Raw genomic sequence first — 14551 nt, 5'->3', positions numbered from 1 at the left:
CTTTTATACTCAGTGCCCTGACCGACAAAGCCGAGCATGGCATCCACATTTTTTTAACATCTTATCCATTTGTGTTGCCAATTTCAGGGAGCTATGGACTTGCACTCAAAGATTCCTCTCGATAGCAAGCTCCTAAGGGCCCTGCCATTTACTGCATGTTTTTAGGGAAGAAAGATAAGGGAGGTCAGAGGATGCATGTAGAAAATACAGAAGAGAATAATGTTGGAAGGAGTTTTACGATCTCAGTGGCTCACAGTGAATGAAATACCTTTTGAACTGCAGCCTTGAGACCTGTAAACATCATCTATCCTCTTCTGTTGGTGCTCCACTTATCTGAGAATCTCTAGCAGATTGGCTTTAAATGCTAGGAAACATTAATGGAGCTTGCCACTATCCAAAGAACTGGGCTGGGATCATGAGGCGGTGGGAGGATGAGATGCATTTTGGCCCTGATTGAATGCAAAGAGAAAAATCCATCTCCCACGGCTACAAGAACGAAGATCAATTTGAAAATCAACACAGTTGTTGTCAGTTTATATTTACTAAAGTGCTTTAGTTATAGTTTCCAAACTTGAATTAACCACGGTCATCTAAAAACTTGAAAGTTATATCTATACATTTTTGCTTAACTACTAATCTGTTTAATATAAACCTTTCCAATTATTCAGAAGAATACTGTTAAAAGCACAATTAAAAGCAAAAATTATACGTTCTCAAGTATAGCCACTTACCCATATTCTCTTTATTGAACGTTCTTTAAAATATATTAAAGATCTCGTCGTAGCTCTTCCTATTTTTGCAAAAAGAAAGAGCTCCAGGTTGTTGAATCGATCTTGATAGTTTGAGCGAACTCCAGATGGGAACATCAATTAAAGACTGAAGATGGATACAACCAACAGGATGAATTAACCTAAAATCAATTTAATTAATATCCGACATTGGACTTCACATTGATCTTCAACCAAATCCAACACTGAATGGTAACCAACTGACAGGGGGATACATATGTCATTCAGTGTGTGATGGGGGTTGACATTTTAATTCATTGAATCTTTTAAAATGCTTCATTAAATGTTTAGTTGGCCATTAGAATTAATGTTTTATACTTGTCTGTGCATTCAAGTGCATCTTGAGTGTTTCAGCATCATGAAGGCCGATAGAAATACACAGTTGTTGCCAGTTGGTACACTTCATTAGATGATCTGAGGGTTTTTCATCATATGAGATTCTTTTGTAGTGGTTTTAGAGGCTGGTTTGGGCCATTATCTCAAAATGCAACTCACAGTGACCTGAATGTAATCTTGCTGTAAGTAACAAAAATAGAAGTTGCTGGAAAAGCTCAGCAGGTTTGGCAGCATTTGTGAAGGAGAAATTAGAGTTAACTTTTTGGGTCGGGTGACTCTTTCTCAGAACTGATGGGAAAACCTCAGTTTATATGCAGAAAATAGGGTGGTGGGTGCGGTAGGGAGTAAACGATAGGTTTGAACCCAAAGAGAGAGAAGAGCAGTTGGACAGACAAAGGAGTTGATAATGATCTTGCAGGGATGGTGAATCATTGTTAAGGCGGACTATTAGTGACTAACAATAGGTAGTGTGTAATAGCAGGCTATGTGATGATAAAGTCTTATGTGTGGGGTAGGGACCTACGACAAGGGAGAGTTTAAGCCCTAAAATTATTGAACTCGATATTGAGTCCAGAGGGCTGCGGGGTCCCGAAGCGGAAAATGAGGTGTTGTTCTTCCAGCTTGCGTGAGCTTCGTTGGAATACTACAGCGGGCCAGAGACAGAGATGTTGGCCAGGGAGCAGCGTGGTGCATTGAAGTTGAAGTGACAGGCAACAGGTAGTTCAGGGTCTGTTTTTCTCCAGCTCAGAGTCTTGCTGTAAGTAGCTGCTAGGATGTGTTTTTCTACTTTTGTGACCTATCTTGCTGAATTCAGCCAGGTTTGCAGCTGTGTTTACATTAGTTTAGTGATTCTAATTCTGAATATCTTTATATACGAATCCCACCATGGTAATTTGTGCTGCTTCATTTCAACGCTGTCAGGAATCAAGACAGATGTCATCCGAGATAATGGGAACTGCAGATGCTGGAGAATTCCAGGATAATAAAATGTGAGGCTGGATGAACACAGGCCAAGCAGCATCTCAGGAGCACAAAAGCTGACGTTTCGGGCCTAGACCCTTCATCAGAGATGTCACCCGATCTCCATTTGGCCTTCCCAATATAGCAGAGATCACATTGTAAACAGCAAATGGTGATGGTGTATGTTATGGATCACTTGGAGTCCGTGTTGCTGTTGCAATACTTTTACACCAGTTTCTTCAGAAGATATGGACTGTGATGTGTTACTATTGTGACATGAGGGTAATCAAGCTCCATTACTTCACCAGTTGCACCATTAGTATATATTTGTTGGCTCAATTTCAAAAGTAGCCACCTCCAGTTTTGTTAAGCTACTATCTAGAATCAAAGAAATGTCCATTTTAGGAGAAACAAAGCATATTCTTAAAGCAAGCGGCAACTACCCATTAACATGTAAATTGTGATCTGGAATTGAAATTATATCCCCTTCACCTCACACAGAGATGCACTCTGACGACATAAAAAGACGCCTTTCTGGAGATTTGATGGCCTGGAAACAAGGGATAAAGTGTGATCACCTCTCACTTTTCATTTTTCTTCCTATTATTGAAGTGACAGTTGTAGATGGATGGAAGATGAACAGCTTTGAGTGCAGCCAACTTGGATTTGAGACTTTAGAACCTGGTCACAGTCCAGCTTTCCAGGCTTTACTAGGTACATAGAAACACAGGTACTTAGAAACGGCAGCACAGTGGCTCAGCGGTTAGCACTGCAGCCTCACAGCACCAGGGGCCCAGGTTCGATTCCAGCCTCGGGTGACTGTCTGTGTGGAGTTTGCACATTCTCCCCGTGTGCATGGGTTTCCTCTGGGTGCTCCGGTTTCCTCCCACAGTCCAAAGATGTGCAGGTTAGGTGGATTGGCCATGCCAAATTGCCCACAGTGTTCAGGGGTGTGTGGATTATAGGGGGATTGGGATGGGTCTGGGTGGGATGCTTCAAGGGGCGGTGTGGACTTGTTGGGCCGAAGAGCCTGTTTCCACACTGTAGGGAATCTAACCTAATCTCCATCAGATTTCCAGAAACTTCTATTGAGAACAGGATTTCAGGAAAGACAGTTGCAAATTCCAGGGTGCCCTCATTGCATTCTGACTTTTGCATCTGTACAACTGAACTCTAAGCCCAGAGATGGGTGCAAGATCACCATTCATGTAGAGGCAAAAACAGGAGTTGCTGGAAAAACTCAGCAGGCCTGGCAGCATCTGTAAAGAAAAAAATCAAAAAACGTTTTGGATCTGATGACCCTTCCTCAGAACTAATGGTAGCTAGGAAAACTAGCTTTTCTTAGTTAAGACCATAAGACCATAAGACATAGGAGTGGAAGTAAGGCCATTCGGCCCATCAACTCCACTCCGCCATTTAAATCATGGCTGATGGGCATCTCAACTCCACTTTCCTGCACTCTCCCCGTAGCCCTTGATACCTTTTGAGATCAAGAATTTGTCGATCTCTGCCTTGAAGGCATCCAACGTCCCGGCCTCCACTGCACTCTGCGGCAATGAATTCCACAAGCCCACCACTCTCTGGCTGAAGAAATGTTGTCTCATTTCAGTTTTAAATTTACCCCCTCTAATTTTAAGGCTGTGCCTTATGTTACCACCATATGGAGGAAGAATCACCAGATCCAAAACGTTAACTCGGATTTTTTCCTTCGCAGATGCTGCCAGACCTACTGAGTTTTTCCAGCAACTTCTATTTTTGTTCCTCATTTACAGCATCTGCAGTGCTTTTAGCTTTTATTCATATAGGGGCCTTATCGAGTCCTCTCAAAGCTAAACTTTCCCAGTAATAAGGCAGTAAACTCCACTTCTAAACTCCTGAATTGCTTTGCTTTGCTTCTTCTCCAAAGTCACTTGATTTTCAATTTAAAAAGGCAGAAATCACGTGGTTTAAAAACTCTTTTCAGTCCAGAGAATCTTGCAGAATCTTGTTTTTCACCTAGGCTGTGATTAAAAATAAATATATTTCTAACAGATGGCAGAAAGTCAAATTTCTTTCCATCTTGTGGACCAGGAATCTCTTCCACTCTTACTATCTACCAATGTCATTGGTCAGAAGGATTTGCAGATTGCCACTCAACCTGAGTGTCCCTGTCATGTATGTACATTCTATCGCACTCAAATCAAAGAGTAGGATTTGAAATAAACCTCTTGATCTAATGTCATGGATCCTCCCTACTGTAGCTAAAGACCTCAAAGCAATGAAACCATTGTACCGTGCTAAACAAAGTACAAATAATAAATCATTGATTCGCCCAGAAAGAGTGTTTAGGGTTTTAGGCAATGAGAAGGGAGAAGGTAAAAGTTCTGGTGTAACGTACCCTGCATTTGCTTAGAATGGTGCTGTTGAAAAGAGAGGAGTGTTAGGAACAAGTGAACAGTGCATTGAGGTATTGTGGAGGGATAACAAAAAGGAGACAGTAAGGACAGATGTGTTTGGTCGTGAAATCATATTGAAGGTGCTAGAAATATTGGAGGATGATTCGTTGAGCAGAGAGGCTTGCAGGTGAAATCACGGGTGTAGGTAAGTAAAAACAGGAAAAGTAGAGTCAAGATAGGAGGAAATCTGTTCAGTGGGCAGGGATAGGTCTATCAGGGCCATCTTTATTGTAGCTGTTGATGCACCATGGTATAGTAAATCATGTCCACATTTGCAGGCAAGTCAAGAAAAATTTGTAGGGATTGTGTACGTTAATTGTAATTACTATTGCTGTATCAACCCTTTTATGAATGGATTTTTTTGCATTTTGTAGTTAACGCTGCAGATGTGTGTAAACAGTGTCAATGCATAGTGATCAGAACTTCTATATTTAATTTTATAGAGTCATAGGGTCATACAGCCTGGAAACAGACCCTTCAGTCCAACGCATCCATGCTAACCAGGTTTCGTACACTGAACTAGTCCTATTTATCTGCGTTTGGCTCATATTCCTCTAATAGGTCAGCATTACAAGCATGTTTAGCATCTTTCTAACTAACCATTTATGTGCTAAACTGATTCCACTTCTTACAGTTAGAACACTGCTTCCCCCCTACACTGGATATGATTTCTGTTCTTTTGTGTGATGTCCTTCTCAATATTTACATCTTATCCTTTGGACTTGAACTTCCTGCTAGCTTTTCTGCAAATATCCCTTCCTCTTTCCCCACTTGTTATTTTCATTTGGCCTGAAATGTGTCTCAGCATAACACAGTGCCACATCAATGCTCTTATTAACATGTAATATGTGATGATTGACACTATCAGACCTTCAGCTCATGTTGATAGATTTCTTAAGAATCACTTTCAATGCTCTCAGCAGATATACTCTCACGGTAGGATCAATTTTTCCTAAGACAGTCCAATTCCTGAGGTCATCATTCAGATGTCCAAACTCTGAGGGTTTAGCTGGATACATCAGTGCAATTTCGTAGCCTTCCTCTTTTCATGAATTCCAGTGTTGATCACATGCTCTTCGTAGGTAACATTAATATAGGGTACAATGTGTGTCTTTAAAGCTTTCAAAATACCTACAACCTGGATTCTCTGTTACTCAATGAAACTTAGGCTGCAATACAGCTTGTAGCCCCTTTCCAGAGCACTAATCGCAAAGTTACAACTTTTATACACTCAGGTCTTCTGTTGCTATTTCATGGTTTTGCCACTGAGTTGAAAAAAGTTCCAATTCTGTCTCGCATCTCCTTTCTTTTCCACTGCACCTGCGAATGGAAAATGCATAGCCATTTTGACTACTCAGCAATTTAAAGCTGCAGTTTTTTTTTGAACTTCCTTGCTGTTTCTTTCAATGATTTACTCTGTTACAACTCTGAAGCTGCTCTGGGGGGAGGTGACGGCCTAGTAGTATTTTAGCTGGACTGTTAATCCAGAAACCCAGAAAATGTTCTGAGAACCTGGGTTTGAATCCTGCCATGGCAGATGGTGGAATTTAAATCTAATTTTAAAAAAGTCTGGAATTAAGAGCCTAATAGTATCCGTGAATCTATTGTCGGAGAAAGACCATGTGGTTCACAAATGCCCTTGAGGGAAAGAAACTACCATCCTTACCTGGTCTGATCTTATATCATGTATTTTTACCAGGAACAAAAACAAAGTTGCTGGAAAAGCTCAGCAAGTCTAGCAGCATCTGTGGAGGAGAAAACAGAGTTAATGTTTTGGGCCCAGTGACCCTTCCTCAGAACTGATGGTGGCTGGGAAAATGTCAGTTTATATGCAGAAAATAGGGAGGGGTAGGGAGTAAATGATAGGATAGAGCCCAAAGAGAAAGACAGTTGGACAGACAAAGGAGTTGCTAGCGATCAGGCTGGGAGGGTGAATTGTTGTTAACGGGGACTGTTAGTGAGAACAACGGGGGGTGTGTAATGGCAGGCTATGTGGTAACAAGACCTGGTGTGTGGGGTAGGGGCTGGGGCATGGACAGTTGAGGCCCTAAAATTATTGAACTCAATATTTTGAGTCCCTACTGAAACACTGTAGCAAACCAGAGACAGATGTTGGCCAGGGAGCAGGGTGGCGCATTGAAGTTGCAGGCAACGGGTAGTTCAGTGTCTTTTTTGTGAGTAGAATGTAGATGTTCCGCAAAGCGGTCAACAAGTCTACGCTTTGTTTCCCCAGTGTAGAGGAGACTACATTGTGAGCAGTGAATGCAGTAGACTAGATTCTGGGAAGTGCAAGAACAAAGAACAAAAGAACAAAGAAAATTACAGCACAGGAACAGGCCCTTCGGCCCTCCAAGCCTGCGCCGATAGAGATCCTCTGTCTAACCTGTCACCTATTTTCTAAGGGCCTGTGTCCATTTGCTCCCCGCCCATCCATGTACCTGTCTAGATATATCTTAAAAGACACTAACGTGTCTGCGTCTACCACCTCCGCTGGCAACGCGTTCCAGGCACCCACCACCCTCTGCGTAAAGAACTTTCCACGCATATCTCCCTTAAACTTCCCTCCTCTCACTTTGAACTCATGACCCCTAGTAATTGAATCCCCCACTCTGGGAAAAAGCTTTTTGCTATCCACCCTGTCTATACCCCTCATGATTTCGTAGACCTCAATCAGGTCCCCCCTCAATCTCCGTCTTTCTAATGAAAATAATCCTAATCTACTCAGCCTCTCTTCATAGCTAGCACTCTCCATACCAGGCAACATCCTGGTGAACCTCCTCTGCACCCTCTCCAAAGCGTCCACATCCTTTTGGTAATGTGGTGACCAGAACTGTACCCAGTACTCCAAATGTGGCCGAACCAAAGTCCTATACAACTGCAACATGACCTGCCAACTCCTGTACTCAATACCCCGTCCGATAAATGAAAGCATGCCGTGTGCCTTCTTGACCACCCTATTGACCTGTGTTGCCACCTTCAGGGAACAATGAACCTGAACACCCAGATCTCACTGTTCATCAATTTTCCCTAGGACTTTTCCATTTACTGTATAGTTCTCCCTTGAATTAGATCTTCCAAAATGCATCACCTCGCATTTGCCCAGATTGAACTCCATCTGCCATTTATCTGCCCAACTCTCCAGTCTTATCTATATTCTGCTGTAATCTCTGACAGTCCCCTTCACTATCTGCTACTCCACCAATCTTAGTGTCATCAGCAAACTTTCTGATCAGTCCACCTACACCTTTCTCTAAATCATTTACGTATTTCACAAACAACACTGGTTCCAGCACAGATCCCTGTGGAACACCACTGGTCATAGGTCTCCAATTTGAGAAACTCCATTCTACTACTACTTTCTGTCTTCTGTTGCCTGGCCAGTTTTTTTATCCATCTAGCTAGCACACCCTGGACCCCATGTGACTTCACTTTCTCCATCAGCCTGCCATGGGGAACCTTATCAAACGCCTCACTGAAGCCCATGTAATTGACATCTACAGCTTTTCCCTCATCAATCAACTTTGTCACGGCCTCAAAGAATTCTATTAAGTTGGTAAGACATGACCTTCCCTGCACAAAACCATGTTGCCTATCACTGATAAGCCCACTTTCTTCCAACTGGGAACAGATCCCATCCCTCAGTATCTTCTCCAGTAGCTTCCCAACCACTGACGTCAGGCTCACAGGTTGATAATTACCTGGATTATCCTCGCTACCCTTCTTAAACAAGGGGACAACATTAGCAAGTCTCAATTCCTCCGGGACCTCATCCATGTCTAAGGATGCTACAAAGATATCTGTTAAGGCCCCGGCTATTTCCCCTCTCAATAATCTGGGATAGATCCCATCCGGACCAGGGGACTTGTCAACCTTAATGTCTTTTAGGATACCCAACACTTCCTCTTTCCTTATGTCACCTTGACCTAGAGAAAGCAAACATCTAACCCAAACCTGAACATCCGTCATGTCCCTCTCGGTGAATACCAATGCAAAGTACTCGTTAAGAATGTCACCCGTTTTCTCTGACTCAGCGCATAACTTTCCTTCTTTGTCCTTAAGTGGGCCAATCCTTTCTCTAGTTACCCTCTTGCTCTTTATATACGAATAAAAGGCTTTGGGGTTTTTCTTAACCATGTTTGCCAGCAATATCTCATGTCCTCTCTTAGCCCGCTTAATCCCTTTCAAAGACACACATTGTACCCTATATTAATGTTTCAGATTCGCTCTACATTCCCCATATTCTTCCAAAGCTTCGTCTGTCTTCAGTCGCCTCGACCTCATGTATGCTTCCTTTTCCCTCTTGGCTAGTCTCACAACTTCACCTGTCATCCATGGTTCCCTAATCTTGCCTTTTCTATTCCTCATTTTCACAGGAACATGTCTCTCCTGCACGTTAATCAACCTCTCCTTAAAAGCCTCCCACGTATCAAATGTGGATTTACCTTCAAACAGTTTCTCCCAATCTACATTCCCCAGATCCTGCCAAATCTTGGTATAGTTGACCTTCACCCAGTTTAGAACTCTTCCTTTGGGACCACTCCCATCCTTGTCCATGAGAATTGTAAAACTTAAGGAATTGTGGTCGCCATTTCCAAAGTAGTCCCGTACTGTAATTTCAACCACCTGGCCGGGTTCATTCCCCAACACCGGTCCAGTATGGCCCCTTCCCGAGTTGGACTACATACATACTGCTCTAGAAAACCCTCCTGGACACACCTTGCAAATTCTGCTCCATCTTGACGCCTAACACTGAGTGAATCTCAGTCAATGTTGGGAAAATTAAAATCTCCCATCACCACCACCCTCATGCTCTTACACCTTTCCATTACCTGTTTACATATTTGTACCTCTCTCTCACGCTCGCTGTTGGGAGGCCTGTAGTACAGCCCCAGCATTGTTACTGCATCCTTCCTATTTCTGAGGTCTACCCATATTGCCTCACTGCTTGAGTCCTCCATGGGGCCCTCCTTCAGTACGGCTGTGATATCGTCTTTGACCAGTATTGCAACTCCTCCACTCCTTTTACCTCCCTCTCTATCCCGCCTGAAGCATCGATATCCTGGGACAACTAGTTGCCAATCATGCCCTTCCCTCAACCAAGTCTCAGAAATAGCAATAACATCATACTTCCAGGTACCGATCCAAGCTCATCTGCCTTATCGACTACACTTCTCGCATTAAAACAAATGTACCTCAGACCACCCGTCCCTTTGTGTTCATCATCCACTCCCGACTACTATTCCCTTTAGTCACACTGACTCCATTATCTAGTTCCCTACAGGCTTTCGTTACTACCTCTTTTCTGTCCAATATTTGGTTCCCATCCCCCCGCCACATTAGTTTAAACCCTCCCCCACAGCATTAGCAAAAGCACCCCCAAGGACATTGGTTCCAGTCCAGTTCAGGTGTAGACCGTCCAATTTGTAATAGTCCCACCTTCCCCAGAATCGGTCCCAATGTCCCAAAAATCTGAACACCTCCCTCCTGTACCATCTCTCAAGCCATGCATTCATCCTGGCTATTCTTTCATTTCTGCACTGACTAGCACGTGGCACTGGTAGCAATCCTGAGATCACTACCTTTGAGGTCCTACTTTTTAACTTGGCTCCTAACTCCCTAAATTCTGCTTGTAGGACCTCATCCTGTTTTCTACATGTATCATTGGTGCTTATATGCACCACAAGACCTGGCTGTTCATCCTCCCCCTTAAGAATGTTCTGCAGCCGATCTGAGACATCCCTGACCCGTGCACCTGGGAGGCAATGTGCCATTCGGGAGTCTCATTTTCGACCGCAGAACCGCCTATCTACTCCCCTTACAATTGAATTCCCAATGACTATCGCCCTTCCACTATTTTTCCCGCCCTTCTTTGCAGCAGAGACAGCCATGGTGCCGTGAACGTGGCTACTGCTGCCTTCCCCTGGTGAGCCATCTCCCCCAACAGTATCCAAAACGGAATACCCTGTTTTAGAGGGAGATGACCGCAGGGCATACCTGCACTGCTTTCCTGCTCTTCCTCTGCCTTTTGGTCACCCATTCCCTTTCTCCCTCAGCAATCCTAATCTGTAGTGTGACCAACTTGCTAAACGTGCTATCCACGAGCCCCTCAGCATCGCGTATGCTCCAAAGTGAGTCCATCCACAGCTCCAGAACCGTCATGCGGTCTAACAAGTGCTGCAGCTGGACACACTTCCTGCACTTGAAGGAGTCAGGGACATCAGCCCTGTCCCTGAGCTCCCACATTGAGCAAGAGGAGCACAACACGGGTGAGATCTCCTGACATTGTTAAACTTAACTTAGATAAATGAAAAAGGAACGAAAAAGTTATTGGCAATCACACGATATATATAAAGAAACGTGAAATAGAAAAAGCCTGACCTTATCTACACACCACGGAGTCTCTTTTTTTTTGGTTAGAGGAGGAGGGCGGGTGGGAGATACTACACGTGTAGTGTCTCTGGTTCAGCCGCTGCCCAAATAAATGAAGACCGCTCCCGCTCGAGGTAAGCTTTTTAAAAGTGGGAAAAACCTTACCTTCCTGGCAGCCTCCTGGTGCTCTCTCTCTCTCTCGCTCTCCTCCCAAAAATGAAGTGTTGCTTCAGCTGGAAAATATGTTTGGGCCTTTGGATACTTGGGAGGGAAGAGGTAAATGGGCAGATGATGTACTTTCGCTGGTTACAGGGGAAGGTGCCGTAGGGCTGTGGGGAGGTGTTTGGGGTGAAGAAAGCATGGACCAGGGTGTCCTGAACAGATGCGACAGGGACAGAAGAACTGAGAGTGGTGACATGGGGTGTCACGAGAGCCGCTATCAGTTCTGATGAAGGGTCACCGGACCTGAAACGTACAGATGAGGGCAACTTCGACAAGGAAGCCTCCGAAATGTCCGCCTTCTTCCTCAAACAAGGCTTCCCCAGCACCATCGTTGACAGGGTCCTCAACCAGGTCTGACCCATCTCCTGCACTTCCGCCCTCACCTCTTCTATTCCTTCCCACAACAGAGATGGGGTTCCCCTTCTCCTCACCTACCATCCCACCAGCATCCACATCCAGAAGATCGTCAGACACCATTTCCGCCACCTCCAGCAAGATGCCGCCATCAGACACATATTCCCCTCCCCTCCCTTGTCCGCCTTTCACAGGGACCGTTCCCTCCGGGACACCCTGGTCCACAATTCCTTCACCCCCAACACCTCCCCACGGCCCTATGGCACCTTCCCATGTAACCAGCGAAGATGCAACACCTGCCCATTTACCTCCTTCCTCCCCTGTATCCAAGGGCCCAAACATACCTTCCAGGTGAAGCAACACTTCACCTGCACTTCCCAGAATCTAGTCTCCTGCATTCGCTGCTCACAATGTGGTCTCCTCTACACTGGGGAAATGAAGTGTAGACCTGGCAACTGCTTTGCAGAACATCTACGTTCTACTCGCAAAAAAGTCCCTGAACTACCCATTGCCCGTCACTTCAATGCACCATCCTGCTCCCTGGCCAACATCTCTGTCTCTGGTTTGCTACAGTGTTTCAGTGAAACCCAACACAAGCTGGAGGAACAACACCTCATTTTCCACTTGGGGACCCTACAGCCCTCCGGACTCAATATCGAGTTCAATAATTTTATGGCCTAAACTCTCCCATGTCCCAGCTCCATACCCCACACACCAGGCCTTATTACCACACAGCCTGCCATTACACACCCCCTGTTGTTAGCCACTAACAGTCCCCATTAACAACTATTCACCCTCCCAGCCTGATCGTTAGTAACTCCTTTGTCTGGCCAGCTGTCTTTTTCTTTGGGCTCTAACCTATTGTTTACTCCCTACCCCATCCACCTCCCTATTTTCTGCGTATAAACTGACCTCTTCCCAGCCACCATCAGTTCTGAGGAACGCTCACCAGACCCGAAATGTTAACTCTGTTTTCTCCTTCACAGCTGCTGTCAGACCTGCTCAGCTTTTCCAGCAACTTTGTTTTCGTTGCTGATTTACAGCATCTGCAGTTCTTTTCATTTTTAATTATTTATTTTTAGTTTTCAGTTTTGGATTTTACCTCATTTTCCATGTAGCTGAAGGAGTTGAATAATTAATTTGTAAGTACTTTTATAGTCATGGTGAGTTCTTTTAAAACAGTGTGTAAGGGAAAGACTTCCTGGAGAATAATGGGTTTTTGTTTATTAGCAACCACGGTAAACAGTTATGCATTAGGCTCTAGTTTGGAAATGTAAGGGATTGATATTTTTCTTCTGATTGGATGAAACACTTAGGGAGAAAAAGTATTTGTTTCAGTTTCAATGTAGGCTGTTCTTCAGAAGTCTTGGCAGTAAAGCAGTTGGTGCTGGAAAAGGAGCAGGTGTTTTAGATTTGTTAACAATTGCTAACTTCAGTGTAAGGACTTTTAGGACAAAATCCAGACTAGAAATGTTTTGTTAAATTCCTGAAGGGGTTAATTAAAGCTGAGAAAGCTTAAGCTCCTTTTAATAAGACTTCAAGAAGAGGCTATCATATTTAAGAGGGGGTTTAGTGGGATTGTATTTTACCCTGTGTTTCAAAATCTTTAAATTTGTGTACGTTATTTATTTTGCATAATAAACTCGTGCTTTATTACTTAGGCTGAAACTGCAGCAGTACATATTTGTGTTTCAGTAAAAGAGCACCTTGTTAAAGCAAATAAAGAAATCTATCATCAGATTTCAGACTGGTATCTGTTGTTCAGTAAGAACATCAACTTGGTTCATAACACAATTCTGTTATGAATGAGCACTTATTGTAAGTTTCAACAGTTCCATTGTTCAGATTGTCATTAATAAAACTGTCTTTATCTACAGATTCTCCAGGAAGTTAATATGTGTGTTTGACGCATGATTGTGCTAGTGCCCTATTGTTTTCTTGAAGTGAAATACAGATCAAAAGCTGTTAGGAAGTTGTCAAACATAATTAGTTTTTTATTACATGTCATCTTTGTAACAGAGAATCTAAAGTATCTTCTGTTGTAGTAGAGAAGTGAGCTCATCTATTATGCTTTTGAAGCCCTTGCACAACAATTATAAGGATTTGTGCTGACTTCCTGATAAGATGAGCAATATTTCATTGCAGGGAGCTTTTCAGAAATAACTACATAATTAAAAGCAGTGGATAACTGTCTGTTTTATATACACCATCTGCATTTCAACTAGTCCAGAAAACATAAGCAGATTAGTTCACTGGTTATTAGGATTCTTTGTCAGTCAACATTAATACCCATTTTACAGAAACCTGGGTTGGAGGGGTTGATCTTCTCTCATTCCTTTCTCCTGTAGCGTTTTTAAAAATCTCCACTTCCTAGGACCACTGTTCTCTGGCTACTTAATGCAAGGGATTCATTCATTCTTCTATCACAGAAATATAGAAAATAGGAACAGGACTAGGCCATTCAGCCCTTCAAGCCTGCTCCACTGTTGAATATGATCATGGCTGATTATCCAAGTCAGTACCCCGTTCCTGCTTTCTCCCTGTACACTTTGATCCTGTTAGCCTGAAGAACTCGATATGAACTCCTTCTTGAAAACATGCAGTGTTTTGGCCTCAACCACTTTATGTGGCTGAGAATTCCTCAGGCTCACCACTCTATGGGAAGAAAAATGCTCTTTATCTCAGTCCTAAAATGGTCTACTCTGTATTCTTAAACCATGACCCCAGGTTCTAGACACCCCAGTTATTGGGAAATCCTTGCAGTGTTTTGTTTTGGGAATTTAGGTTAAGATACTTTTGTTGTATGGTTGGCTTATCTTTGTCAGCCAGTGATGTGGCAATACTGGTGATCAGAGGAAGAGCCCTGACATTGAAGAAAGAAAGAGCTTGCAATTATATAGCATCTTTCACCAGCTCAGGATGTCCAAAAGCATTTTGAAGAAGTAATGTTGGAAGATAATTAAGGGTGGTCCTTAATGCTCAGTATTCAGTACCTGTGCATTCTTGCCTTGCCTGTAACATGGAAATGGCCGACTGTCATCAACATTGATCGCTTAGTGCCGAGAATCCAAAGCTTTATTCAGCTAC

At 43.5% G+C, this 14551-nt stretch overlaps 1 protein-coding gene across 2 annotated transcripts in view; it reads left to right on the top strand.

Annotated features, from left to right (window-relative positions):
- LOC125451251 (coiled-coil domain-containing protein 17-like) overlaps nucleotides 1-14551 on the top strand; it is a 53608-nt gene that overhangs the window by 8158 nt on the left and 30899 nt on the right. The window lies entirely within an intron of this gene.

The sequence above is a fragment of the Stegostoma tigrinum genome, chromosome 3 (genome assembly GCF_030684315.1).
Source record: "Stegostoma tigrinum isolate sSteTig4 chromosome 3, sSteTig4.hap1, whole genome shotgun sequence".
NCBI lineage: Eukaryota > Metazoa > Chordata > Chondrichthyes > Orectolobiformes > Stegostomatidae > Stegostoma > Stegostoma tigrinum.
The sequence above is the reverse complement of the archived record's forward strand: the minus strand, read 5'-3'. Positions and strand labels throughout refer to the sequence as shown.